The 12,481-nt window shown below is 45.7% G+C and overlaps 1 long non-coding RNA gene across 1 annotated transcript; it reads right to left on the reverse strand.

Annotated features, from left to right (window-relative positions):
* Positions 1–7,150: 7,150 nt before the first annotated feature.
* LOC121694472 lies at positions 7,151–7,839 on the reverse strand. Its single transcript, XR_006025766.1, has 4 exons — positions 7,709–7,839; positions 7,539–7,604; positions 7,371–7,442; positions 7,151–7,264 (listed from the first exon to the last, which is right to left on the reverse strand). It is a non-coding gene; the product is annotated as an uncharacterized LOC121694472 (long non-coding RNA).
* Positions 7,840–12,481: the final 4,642 nt, after the last annotated feature.

A 12,481-nucleotide genomic window follows, 5' to 3' on the forward strand; every position in this document is an offset into this window, starting at 1 on the left:
AAGCCAATCAAACCAAACAAATAATAATGCATAAAGTAAATACTCAAAACATGATCAACTATAAAAAATCACAAAGCATTATAAAAGAGGACAGACACACACAATTTCCAAGTAGGGCTGATAAAAAGAAAATTAGCTATAAGGTGTATAACAGTTGACCAGCAAATAATTCATAGTAGCAGCAGCAGTACATTTATACTGTGTATTGGCCTAGTGCATTTTCTAGCACAAATGGCTGCGCTTTACACAAAGACAGACATAGACATAGAGACAGAAAACATAAACAATCAACCAAGTCCATGGACGATGGTATAAGTATATATACTCTTTTGATCCCGTGAGGGAAATTTGGTCTCTGCATTTATCCCAATCCATGAAGCACACAGTGAACACACACTAATCCCGGCGCAGTGAGCTGCCTGCAACAACAGCGGCGCTCGGGGAGCAGTGAGGGGTTTGCCTTGCTCAAGGGCACTTCATCCATGCCTACTGGTCGGGGTTCGACCAGCAACCCTCTGGTTACAAGTCTGAAGCGCTAACCAGTAGGCCACGGCTGCCCTATGGTGACCCTCTTGGCATCTGCAGGTTATGGTGACCCTCTTGGCATCTGCAGGTTACTTTGGTGAGGGCTGTCTTTAGAGCTCTAAAAGCAAATCTAAAGTCCTGACCAATCTCTCTAGATGTTGGAAATCCAACTGCAGATTAGCAGCTTCATGGACTTCTCATAGCAACAGATTGCCCAACAAACTATAATGTATAACAAATATAAAAACGTAATATAAAAATAGGACAAAACATTTCATATGAACATTATAAAACAATTACAAAAACAACATGCTAGATGGAGCAGCATGATTCACCTGCATACCTGTAACCTAGCAACCAAATTCATAGGATTTGCTTGTTGTTGCTGGGTGTGGATCCTTGCATGTGCAGATAGATTATGGACTTTTTGATGGAGAGACGGCAGACAGTCAGAGTAGACAGCATAACATCTAAAACTACAGTGAGCACAAGATCACCACAAGGGTGTGTACTGAGCCCCTTACTGTTTACACGGCTGACACGTGGCTGTGCTGCCAACCACATCATAAAGATTGCCACAGCACAGTTGTCTGCCTCATCACAACAATGATTCAGCCTACAGGAATGAAATGGAGTATCTACTGTAGCAGCCTGGTGAACAACACACCTTGCCATCAACACCAACACCAAGAAGATAGTCACTGATTTTAGGAGGACTGGTCACCTGCACCATCTCCCTCTGACTATCAGCAGCTCCGAGATGGAGAGGGTTCACAGCACCAAGTTCTTAGGGATCCATCTGACAGACAATCTGACCTCCAGTGACCTCCACAGCCGTCATCAAGAGGGCACAACAGCGCCTTCATTCCCTGCGTAGGCTGAAGAAGGTTGTCATTCCCATCCCACCCATGACTATTCTACAGAGGCACCATCAAGAGTATTCTTAGTCACTGCATTTCTTCACGGCACAGCAGAGGAGAGACACAAACTGAACAGGAATAGTGAGAACTGTTGAAAAAATATAATTGTTGCTTCGTTGCCACGTCTGCAGGACATCCACACTAGTAGACGTATAATAAGTGGGATAATGTATAGAACGCCAGTCAATATCTGAAAAATAAGTCTCTTCAGGGTAAAGCAAGACCCCTCCACGTCCGGTTTGCCCAGTCAGGACTTATTTTCCCGATTCTGTTCTGCACACTATCCCTTACTTACTTTGTAGAAATCTGCTTTCACTTTGACATTAAAGAGAGGATTTTGTAAATTATTATAAAAACAGGCCAAATAAAAGCAATCAATTCCATTTATAAAAGCAGTAAATGGGGAAATACCAAAGGGGAGAAGGGGGGGGGGTGCATACTTTTTATAGGGACTGTATAACCATCTAAAAGGTATAATTTAGAATTTACACATAGGCTTGGTTCTGACACATCCATAGATTACTCTATACAAATCGATGTAGCCTACAGCATGTGAGTGTATGTTGGCACACAGATCCACACCTACACATATGCCCACACGTGTAGAACACATTGCTTACGTCAATATGTCTTTATTAATCCCATCTGTCTGCCATGGATCATCTCAAATTCTAACAAGTACTCTCAGCAATGATTGTGTTGACTCATACGTACAAGTGGAACCTCACATTAGTTTATGAATCACACCCCTTTGTCTCTGGGTTCAGCTTGCTGGTGGTGTGAGCTTTTGCCTTGCAGCCTTGCCTCATCCATTATGGGCAAAGGGAATTATTGAAAGTAGCATGTTTGCAGAAAAATACAAATTAATTCTCAGAGTAAGTCAGCACTTTAGCAGGAGCCTTTGGGTTCTTTGAGCTTTGGATGGGGGTTGAATCTTTATGCTGCACTATGTGTCAGAGGTGTACGCCATTTTGTAATTTTGCAGTTTATACTGCCTTTCAGATTTTTTTTTTGAACCAGTGGATTTGAGAGAGAGAGGAGATGGTACTACGCTCTGGGTTTATTTCCAATACATTTCCAATACATTCTTTACAATAAATGTACTTATTATTCCTTATTTTTTCCCCTTGCTACTTGCCTTTGACTGCTGGACAACATGCTGTAAAGAAATATTATGGTATGCAATATTATGTACATTTATATTGCAATACACTTCAATGTAAGCGGAAATGATTGAAAATATGGTGATGCCCGGTAGCTTTCATCTTCAACACATTTTTACTTATTTCATTGATAGGATTTTGGCTGGATTTTGGCACAAAATAGTGCCTCAAAAATTGAGAATCTAGCCGTGTCCTTTTCAAAGGTCACTTTAAAGTAGATGTGGAAGTTCTTCTCTATAAATACCATAACTCGGACCACTGTGGCCAGAGGCGATGCCTTCCTCGCTAGCAAATGAGCACACTGCTGCAGGAGCACTGGGGGAAATGGCCTTGGCAGCAGCATCACCAGCGGTGACGCTGAATGATGAGCGCTGTATTTATCTATGACTGCTGCCAGCAGTTTCTATATAAGGTACTGACATGGCATGTCTGAATACTTCTGACTCGCATTTGTGCACAATAACCCGTGGTGCTTTTATATTTGATGTAAAACACATTACTGAAAAGTAACCTGCAGATTAGAGTTTCTTATGCTATGAGATGGAGGCCAAGGACACAATGCTATGTGACTCCTATTCAGTTACACGTCTGTTGAGCTGCAAGAAAAGATAATGAATCTAAGAAAACTTTGGAAATCTCCCAATCTGGCTGGCACATATGCAAAAATGTTTATGGACTCCCCATACATCTTACCATTATAATCTGCCCACTTATCTCTCCAAACAGAGTGGTCATGCAACTATTGCTCTGTTGCTCATTCAAACCTGTTGCTAGGAAACTGGACAAAAGCAGATGAAATGGGGTCTGGTTAGGATCACCTGAGCTACAACAGTTTAGCATTGTGAGCGTGTATGCCACTGTTGCTGTCAGAAATGAATGTAACATGTTTTTTGACACCAAAAAAATGATTGCCCATAACATAAAAACAAAAAGTGGTTAATTCCTGTGTACCATGAATGCTTTAAATTCAGAAATCCACCTAGCAACCAATGCATTTTGGGTAATGAGGTTACAGCCTACATACCTGAAAGAAAATATTAAAATGGGAAATTGCAAATGTATTATTAATATGTAAAAAGTGTTGTTAAAGGGGAACTATGCAGTTTTTTTAGCTTAATTTACCTTAACTGAACAGCTTCAAAGTCATTGGAATGGTTATATGACTTTTTTCGGGTTGAATGGTGGCCGTCTCGCTTCCCCCTAGTGCCTGTGAGCGGAAAACCCACCCTTGCAACTTTGGGCCGGCGAGCCGACGGCCTCAGAGACAGAAAGTCTCGCAGCCTCGTGAAGTAACAAATTGCTTTACTGCACTACACACATACACGCCAGGCACCGGCTAGAATGATGGAGTTTCTCAGACATTCATAATGGCAGAGCCAGCGAAAAGAAGCAGAAAGCAAGAGAACTGTTGTCAGTAGAACAGGGAAAGAGGAAACGGCAGACTGACTGATTGAGGAGTGAATCATATAGTCTGAAGCTGTAGGGGGAGCTCTGCAGAGAAACCTGCGAGCAAAAAGCGAGAAAACAGCGAATAAATGGCCAAAACTGCATAGTTTCTCTTATGTATATTGGCAAGTGTCGTGTAATACTGACATCATTAGTGCAGCATAACAGTAGCATTGCAGCGCTTCTAACTGTACTCCCCTGTCTGTCATCATAGAAATCCAGCCCCCTTCTGGAAAAGCGGTTATCATGGGCTCCTGGGTTTTCTGTGATTTTGGAAATCACTGTAAATTAAAGAATTGCCAGACAGACAGACAAAGTCAAATGCATGAACTACTTACATTTTCCACATTTCAATTTTACCATCACATTACTGCTTTGTGAGTCATGACTTTGATGGATGTGATTATTCAACATTCCCACCGAAAAATAGGCGGCATCACCCTAACCCAACCAAAATAAACCTGCTGATACTTATTACAGTTGCCATAAAGAGGCTATTGGTTAAATACGCTGATTATTAAAGGGTCAATATGCCAGTTTACTGTAATGTAAGTAAACAATGTACCAAGTGCTACAAACTTTTTCTCAAAAAAAAAAAAGAATGGGGGTGATAGGATGGGGGTATAGGCAACATTGGTTAATAAGTTGTTAAGCCAAAAATATCAGATTAGCCAAAAATGATACAGTGGTAAGAAATGCATTTGGATGTGATAGTCACACTCGAGGAGTTTAACAATCTTAAGCTTAGCTGTAGGGTCATAACTGCTGTAGCTGATGAATGTTAATGAGCCAGTAAATATCATTAAAAACGCAATATCCTTGCTTCTGTGCATTTATAAAATGTAAAATCCTCACACCCCTGGCATCCTCACCTCCTTGGAGAAATTCAGCCCTGAATCTCAGGGGTTGGGCATTTTGATGTTAAGCTTGTGTCAGTCTAATTAGCTGAAACATGTACTCATCATGGGTCTGCAAGTCCGTGTGCATCCCTAGGGTCCGTCCTCTGCAGTTATGGAGACCGCTGGTCTTTGTATTACACTCTTGAAATGAGCTCCTGGTGGTGTCATCTGGTGGTGAAAAGCCCTGCACTCATGTGCTCCACAGTATTCCCTGGGTACCTCATGTGGAGAAATGCATGAAGAGTCCAGAGAGGCTAATAGCCTACAGTTCATATTCATAGAAGCCTAGAAATGTAACAATTTCAATGGGGTCTTTACCATTTATAACCATATTGGGTAAAATATGTGGACAGATAAAGTCATTTGACATTGGTGTTGTCCTCACAGGGGTTGTGGTCATGCAGTAACAGACTGCATTCAAAAAAGGCATTCAGAACATGTTTGATGATGGTGGAGGTTATTGTCCAATGTTTATTCAATAATACCAATGGTATGAAATGGTTCCTAGTGTGTTGATAAGTGTACATATTATAAATGTGGATAATACAGTGTAATTTTTGAATGTTAAACGTTGCAATTGGTGAATAACCTATTTTGATAGTTAGATAAACTCTAATAATAGGGGGATAAACTCTATTTCTGAAATTTCAGAGGTGAATAAACTGTGTCTACTTGCGTTTAGCCTCCACTACATCCCTGGTTGTGATCTGATCTATGAGAATATTGTTTTGTATTACTGTTGTCAGCATTTGAGTTTTGTGTGGCCAAGCAGCTGTAGGCCAAATTGCTATCCACGTGCTTGGTTATTTTATCTCATTGTCCATTTGTTTTTTGTGATTGAACAGCAGCTTGGTGGGGTTTCATCCCCCTCTATGAGTATATGTTTGTGTGTTGCACCCATTCAGTCTGGCCTATGGTGCTGTGATGAAGTGACCAGAAGGCAAAGCCAGTCTGTCTGGAAAAGACAAGTGGCCCTGTATCAGTCAGGAACAGGTTATGAGTTAGGCTAACAGGCTGTTATGAGTTATGAGTAACCAGAGTTTCTCTTGTAGGTTTCTTTCTTTGCCACCCTGCAATGTTTCAATGAATTAACAAATCTTGGTATTACTGCCTATTCACATAGCATGGTTTCTGCAGCATGATAGCCATATGGTGCGCTGCAGATTCAAATTAAGGCCCATACAGTAATTAAAATATATCCAAGCCATACCAGTCAAACGTTTGGACACGCCTACTCATTAACCTTCTAACACTGTTCCGGTCAAAAATGACCGATTTACACATTCCCTGTACCATAAATGTGGCATTTTTCATCAGATTGCCTTAAGATCTTATGATATCCTTCACAAAAGGCTTTTGAACACATAGAATTTATTTTGACTACTTTCTTTGAATTTGGAGTGATTTATTCAACGTAGAAACACTTTTTTTGTTTACGGTCAAAAATGACAGCCATAGGAAATTAATGGGAAAGAGTATACATTTCATACAGGAGATAAAAGATATCTCCTTACACACACTCCTACAACTTACCACCAATGTTCCCACACACATGCATGCATGTGTAGCAAAGTGCTTGGTTGCCATATATAAACTACCAGAGCAGGCTATTCAAGTAAATGAACATAGAGGCTGTCTCAGTCAATAAATAGTTTATTTGTTTGTAGTCCTTGTCTTATCATTTTCTTAGAAAGTTTCTTGGTTTTTTTTCTTTAAAAAGAGAGAGAGTACAGAATACACATAACAATAACAAAGGAAAATACACACAGCCAACATAAAGACAAAATACCATAAACAGACACAAATGCCCCCAACTCTTAAGTAATATGGGCCCACACCCACCCACTACATCTCAGGTCAGACCGCAACCTCTATAGAATCAAGCTGGGAAGTGATGGACTAAGCTATAAGTCACACAAGGTTACTTCGAACTACACACCATTCTATCTAAGGAAGTAATTTCATCACACGAGGATACACAGCAATTGTCAACCCACACTAACAGGTGCTCACACAAAGCAGGCTACTACACAGGTTTGGCTGATTAGATGAAGTTCAGTAGGCCGCAGGCCGTAGATGGATAAAGAGAGAAGCACGGGGCAAAATATATAAGACATTAAGAAAACCCAAAACAAACCAAAAAAAAACAGACAAAGCGCCTGCCCGTACGAAGACGCACGCGCACACACCCACACAGACACGATATCAACAACCCCAAACTAAAAGAAAAACATGACTGGCTACGATACTAGAACTCAAACAAAACACGGAGAAAACAGTGGTCAGAACCCCTTGCCCACAATTCGAAGGCCTGTAGGGGGAAAACGTTTAATTTAAAAGGCTTCAATAAACCATCACGCTATAATAAGTCACCGTGACACTTGCACATCATGGACAACATATATACATAGGCCTACCTTAAAAAGTCAATGACCGGTCATCACAAGAGGTGAGCCGAGGTAGGAGGGGGGACAGGCTTTCGGCATACTCTAGTGAAACAAACTAATGTTAACAAACAGTCAGGATCTTTACTGTCGGAGCTCGCTACAGCATTAAGTTATTATAAACAAGGGAGACACCATTACCTTGCACAGCTGGCGATGAATGCTAACGCTACTGGCTGCCACCCAGAGTTTGTCTGAAGCGATTCACTAAAAAAACAACAAGCACGCATGACTTAAGAACACTAGCCGAGGGCAACATGGTTCCTTCGTAGTTGAGAACCACATGCAGCATAACAAAAGCCTTTACATACCGCTCAACGACCGATGTACCGCTAGCAATTCCAGCCTTCCGACGCCGGCAACACGTTACAAACAAATGACGCCGGAAGACCGTGTTTTAAACAGGAAGACATTTGTTGCTCATTGTCAGTCCCACCCCCAGATGCACACAATCCGCCTGGCAGCTGTGAAAAGTTCACCCGACTACACTCACCCCGGCCACTAAAGTTCACCGTCCCGGTGAACAGTCCCTGAAAGGTCAGCTGTGTTGGAGAATAAGGCACCTACTGGTCTAACAGGCTCATTGGGAATGGCTGATCGTGGCAGGTTATAGGGGTTTGAATGCTGACCAGCAATACTACGACTAGAACCCCTTCGAAGGGGCATGGGCAGGTCTAATGGAGCGTTGACCCCGGGTGCTAGGAAAGAAGGGGATATGTCATAGTCTAAGGGTTTTGGGGATTGAGGCCTAACCTGAGGAAGAGGTAAAGTTGGCAGTATTATGGGAGAAGTGAGTGGGCCTGCACCGCTGGATGATGAACCACTGTGCTGACACTCAACTTCAGATAATGATGGTCTCGGGGCATATTGCCCATCCTCTCTGATAGTGGGTGGAACAGTTGCTCTCTCAGAGTCCTCTTCCTCCGGTCCATGCAGGGCTGGCTCTAAGTCACGTGAGGCTGGGTGCGGAGCTGTATGGGCTGTGATAGATGGACTACAGGGTGCTCCAGCTGTGTGGGGGGGGCTCTGTGAGCTGGATAATCTCCAAAGGTCCTCGTCCTCGGTGTCATCTGGGCTAAGTGCCCCAGTTCCCCCCAACTCTGGACGTGGGGCTGCATGGGTTGGGATGCGGGGTAACTCCCCAAAAGGCTGGGATGCAGGACGAACATCTTGTCTGCCCCTCGCACCTCTGGGAGCTGGTTTTATCTCAGTCCGGTGCACAACTCTACAGGGGCCATCTTCACCATGAGGTTTGAGCCTATAGAGGGTCCCAACTTGGTTGAGGCATTCCATCACCTCATGGACTGCCGAATTCCAGATATCTTGAATTTTGTGTCTGCCATGATGGTGATTTCTGCAGTACACCAAGGTGCCAGGGGGAAGGATGGGGGTTGGTTCTGCATGGTCTTTGTTTCGGTGGGCTGCGGCGGCTTCCAACTGGTGACGTGCATGGTCATATGCTGTCGAAAGGTGCTCTCTGTGTTGGGCCATCCAGTCGCCAAGGTCACTATTCAGGGGATCGCTGTCGGCTGCACCCAGCAGCTGGTCCACAGGAAGGCGGGGTTTTTGCCCAAACATCAGCTCGTACGGCGAGAAGCCTGTAGATTGGTGTTCCGTGGTGTTGTATGCAAAAAGGAGCTTTGGGAGCAGTTGTGGCCATTTTCTTTTTCGCTCTACCGGCAGTGTTCTGAGGAGATCGTGAAGGGTGCGGTTAAACCGCTCACATTGGCCATTCCCTTCCGGGTGGTAGGGGGTAGTCCTACTTTTCCGAACGCCATACAGTGTGCAAAGTTGGTGTAGGAGCTCTCCTTCGAAGCACCGTCCTTGATCTGAATGAATGCGTTGGGGCACCCCGTAAGTATAGAACCATTTCTCGGTTAACACCTTAACCACAGACTTGGCTTTTTGGTCCATTGTTGGGTAAGCCTGTGTAAATTTCGAGAAAACGTCTGTGACCACCAACACGTTCTCATGGCCACTGCTGGCACGCTCAAGGATGGTAAAGTCAATGGCTATTATTTCCAAGGGCCGGGTGGCCAGTAAGTTCCCCCGAAATGTCCGGACCTTGGGCTGGTTTGCCTTCGCCACCACACACCGCTCACATTCCTCGCACCATTTGTTGATGTCATGACTCATTCCTGGCCAGTAGCACCGTTGGCGGACCAGGCTTGTCGTCCTATCTACTCCCTGGTGCCCATGGTTGTTATGCAGGTTGGTAAGTACTTCTGCCCGCAAGGACATTGGTAAAAGGAGTTGCAGGACTGTAGCTTTGGATGGGGGGAGTTGCACCTCTCGATATAACAGCCCATCCTTTTCCTTGATTCTGCGCCACTGTTTCACCACCCCTCGCACTCCACTTGGGGACGCCTTCACCTCAGCTGCACTAGGGGGATGACCCCTCTTCCAAAACTGCAGAAAAGCATTGAGGCAGGGGTCAGCCGCTTGTAGCACTTGCAGGTCGTGCTTGCTCCGAGATACTGAGGCCCCAACCTCATTTACTTCTGCCACCCGGGGGCCCAGCCCGGGGGCCATCTGACTTCGTACCCAGGGTGGCACTTGAATGCCTAAGCTGAACGTCCCATCCTGGAGAGGTTCGACACCCCGGGGGCCCAGCCCAGGGGTCATTTCTTTCCCTGCCAAGGGTGGGAAAGTCAGACAGTGTCGCCAGGTCGTCTCCCTGGGCAGGAGTTCCGCCTCCCCGGGGCCCAGCCGGGGGGCTTCAACTTCTTGCCGATCTTGTTGGCGGATGGAAGCACTAAGTGCACTAGTTTCGCCTTCTTGGGTGTTAACTCTCGGGGGGCCCAGCCCCGAAGTTGTCCCAGGGTCTGAGTTGGTGGCTACTGGCAGTCGGGAAAGCGCGTCGGCATTGCGATTTGTTGTGCCCGGTCGATACTTGATATCATAGTCGAACAGTGCAAGTTGGGATACCCACCTCTGTTCAACAGCTGCTAACTTCGCAGACTGCAGATAGCGGAGGGGGTTATTATCAGTATAAACTGTGAACTTATGGCCAAGGAGGTATTCCCGAAACTTTTCGGTTACTGCCCACTTCAGGCCCAAGAGCTCCAGCTTCATAGCACTATAGTTAGACATATTCCGTTCACTAGGGCGCAACCCTCGACTAGCATATGCAATAGGGCGTTTTTGTCCATCCTGCTCTTGGGACAATACCGCTCCCAACCCGGCGTGACTTGCATCGACTTCAACAATGAATGGGCGAGTGAAATCAGCATACCCCAGCACAGGGGCCTGGACCAGTCGACTCTTCAGTGCCTGGAAAGCTTCCTCGCAGTCCTGGCTCCAATGCTGATCAACCCGTCCACGCAACCGGGGCCCTGGTTTCTTCCGTGTCCCCTCCAGTGCTCCCACCAACTTATGTAGTGGAGCGGCATAAGCCGCAAAACCCCCCACAAACCGCCGGTAGTATGAGGCAAATCCGAGGAAAGAGCGGAGTTCTTTAACAGTTGAGGGCCTCCTCCACTCTGCCACAGCTCGGATTTTCTCAGGGTCGGTGGCTACCCCTGATGCTGAAATTATGTGTCCCAAATAACTGACCTCAGACTGGAAAAAGTGACATTTCTTGAGCTTCAGTTTTAGGTTGTGTTGTTGTAGTCTCTGCAATACTAGTTCTAGCCGTTCCAGGTGTTGTTGGACAGTAGTGGAAAAGATCACCACATCGTCTAGGTACAGTAGTAGTGAATGGAAGCTCTGATCGCCGAAAATTCGTTCCATCAGTCGCTGGAAAGTTCCCGGGGCATTACACAACCCAAACGGCATACGATTGAATTCAAACAGCCCGAATGGTGTGCAAAACGCTGTCTTTTCTCGATCTTTTTCATGGACAAGGACTTGGTTGTATCCACTGGCTAAGTCTAGGGTGCTAAACCACTTGGCTCCGCCTAGCGCATCCAAGGTTTCTTCGATGCGTGGTAGAGGGAAGGCATCCTTCCGCGTCCTAGCATTAAGCTGACGGTAATCAACGCACAATCGGATGGAGTTATCCTTCTTCTGCACTACCACGATCGGCGATGCATAAGGGCTACAACTGGGCTGGATGATGTTATGATCCAGCAACTCCTGTACGTGCTTCTTGACTATGTCATACTGTGATGGTGGGAGCCGACGGTACCGTTGTCGCACTGGGGCTGTATCAAGCAAGGGGATAGTGTGTTGAACGCCGGTCGCACATCCTAAGTCTCCATCACCCTGACTAAATGTACCTCTGTACTTTTCCAATAAAGCACGAGCTTTCTGTTGTTCTTGGGCAGATAGGGCAGGCCAAGCAAGCTGGGAGAGATCAAGAGGGGTACTGTTCTCTGTCTGAGTAGACTGGATAAAGACTACTTGCTCATCACATCCACCCACCATTTCAAAGTGAACAGAGGGGCCGGGGGCAGGAGGTGTGGTTACGTATAGCTCGCCCAATGGTAGTTTAGGCCAAAGCCACTGGTCTTGATCTCCAAGGTTAACGACAGGAACATTGACGTTGCCACAAGTGACCGAAAGGTAAGCAGTTGGTATCAGCAGATTCCCAGGTAAGTGTCCATCAGTAAAGGGGATGGGCTCCAGTAGAGCAGATGAAAGGGTAGGCCCCAGGCCCTGGTGGCAAGAAGCGGGGACCAACTTCATCGACCCGGCGGGTATACATACGGCTGGGCCTGCCTGCACTCGCACTGATCCTACCCGGCCGCTCTCAAACACCTTCTCCAGGTGCTGGCATTCCGAGAGAGCTCGACGCCACACTTTGCCTGCCTGGCGAACTGCTGAAGATTGGAAAAGGAAACTGCCATGATCTATGAACAACTCCTGGTAGCAGTGTCGAATAATGTTCATTCCCAAAAGGCCGGGAACAGATTGCTTATGCGTTTGGGTGTTGGGGTGAAGGAAATCTTTGACCACCAAAATACCCATCTTCTGGAAAGTCCGGCCGAAAAGGTGCACGTCCAGTTCCAAGTACCCAAGATAGGGTATCTCCAGGCCATTAGCGGCCTTTAATTTGAGCCAAGTGCAAGGCTGTAGCTGAAGTTGAAGAGATGGTTGTAACTGTTGTTCAAAGAACCTCTGGGTGATGGTAGTCACCATGG

Source organism: Alosa sapidissima, chromosome 20, assembly GCF_018492685.1.
Source record: "Alosa sapidissima isolate fAloSap1 chromosome 20, fAloSap1.pri, whole genome shotgun sequence".
NCBI classification, from domain to species: domain Eukaryota; kingdom Metazoa; phylum Chordata; class Actinopteri; order Clupeiformes; family Clupeidae; genus Alosa; species Alosa sapidissima.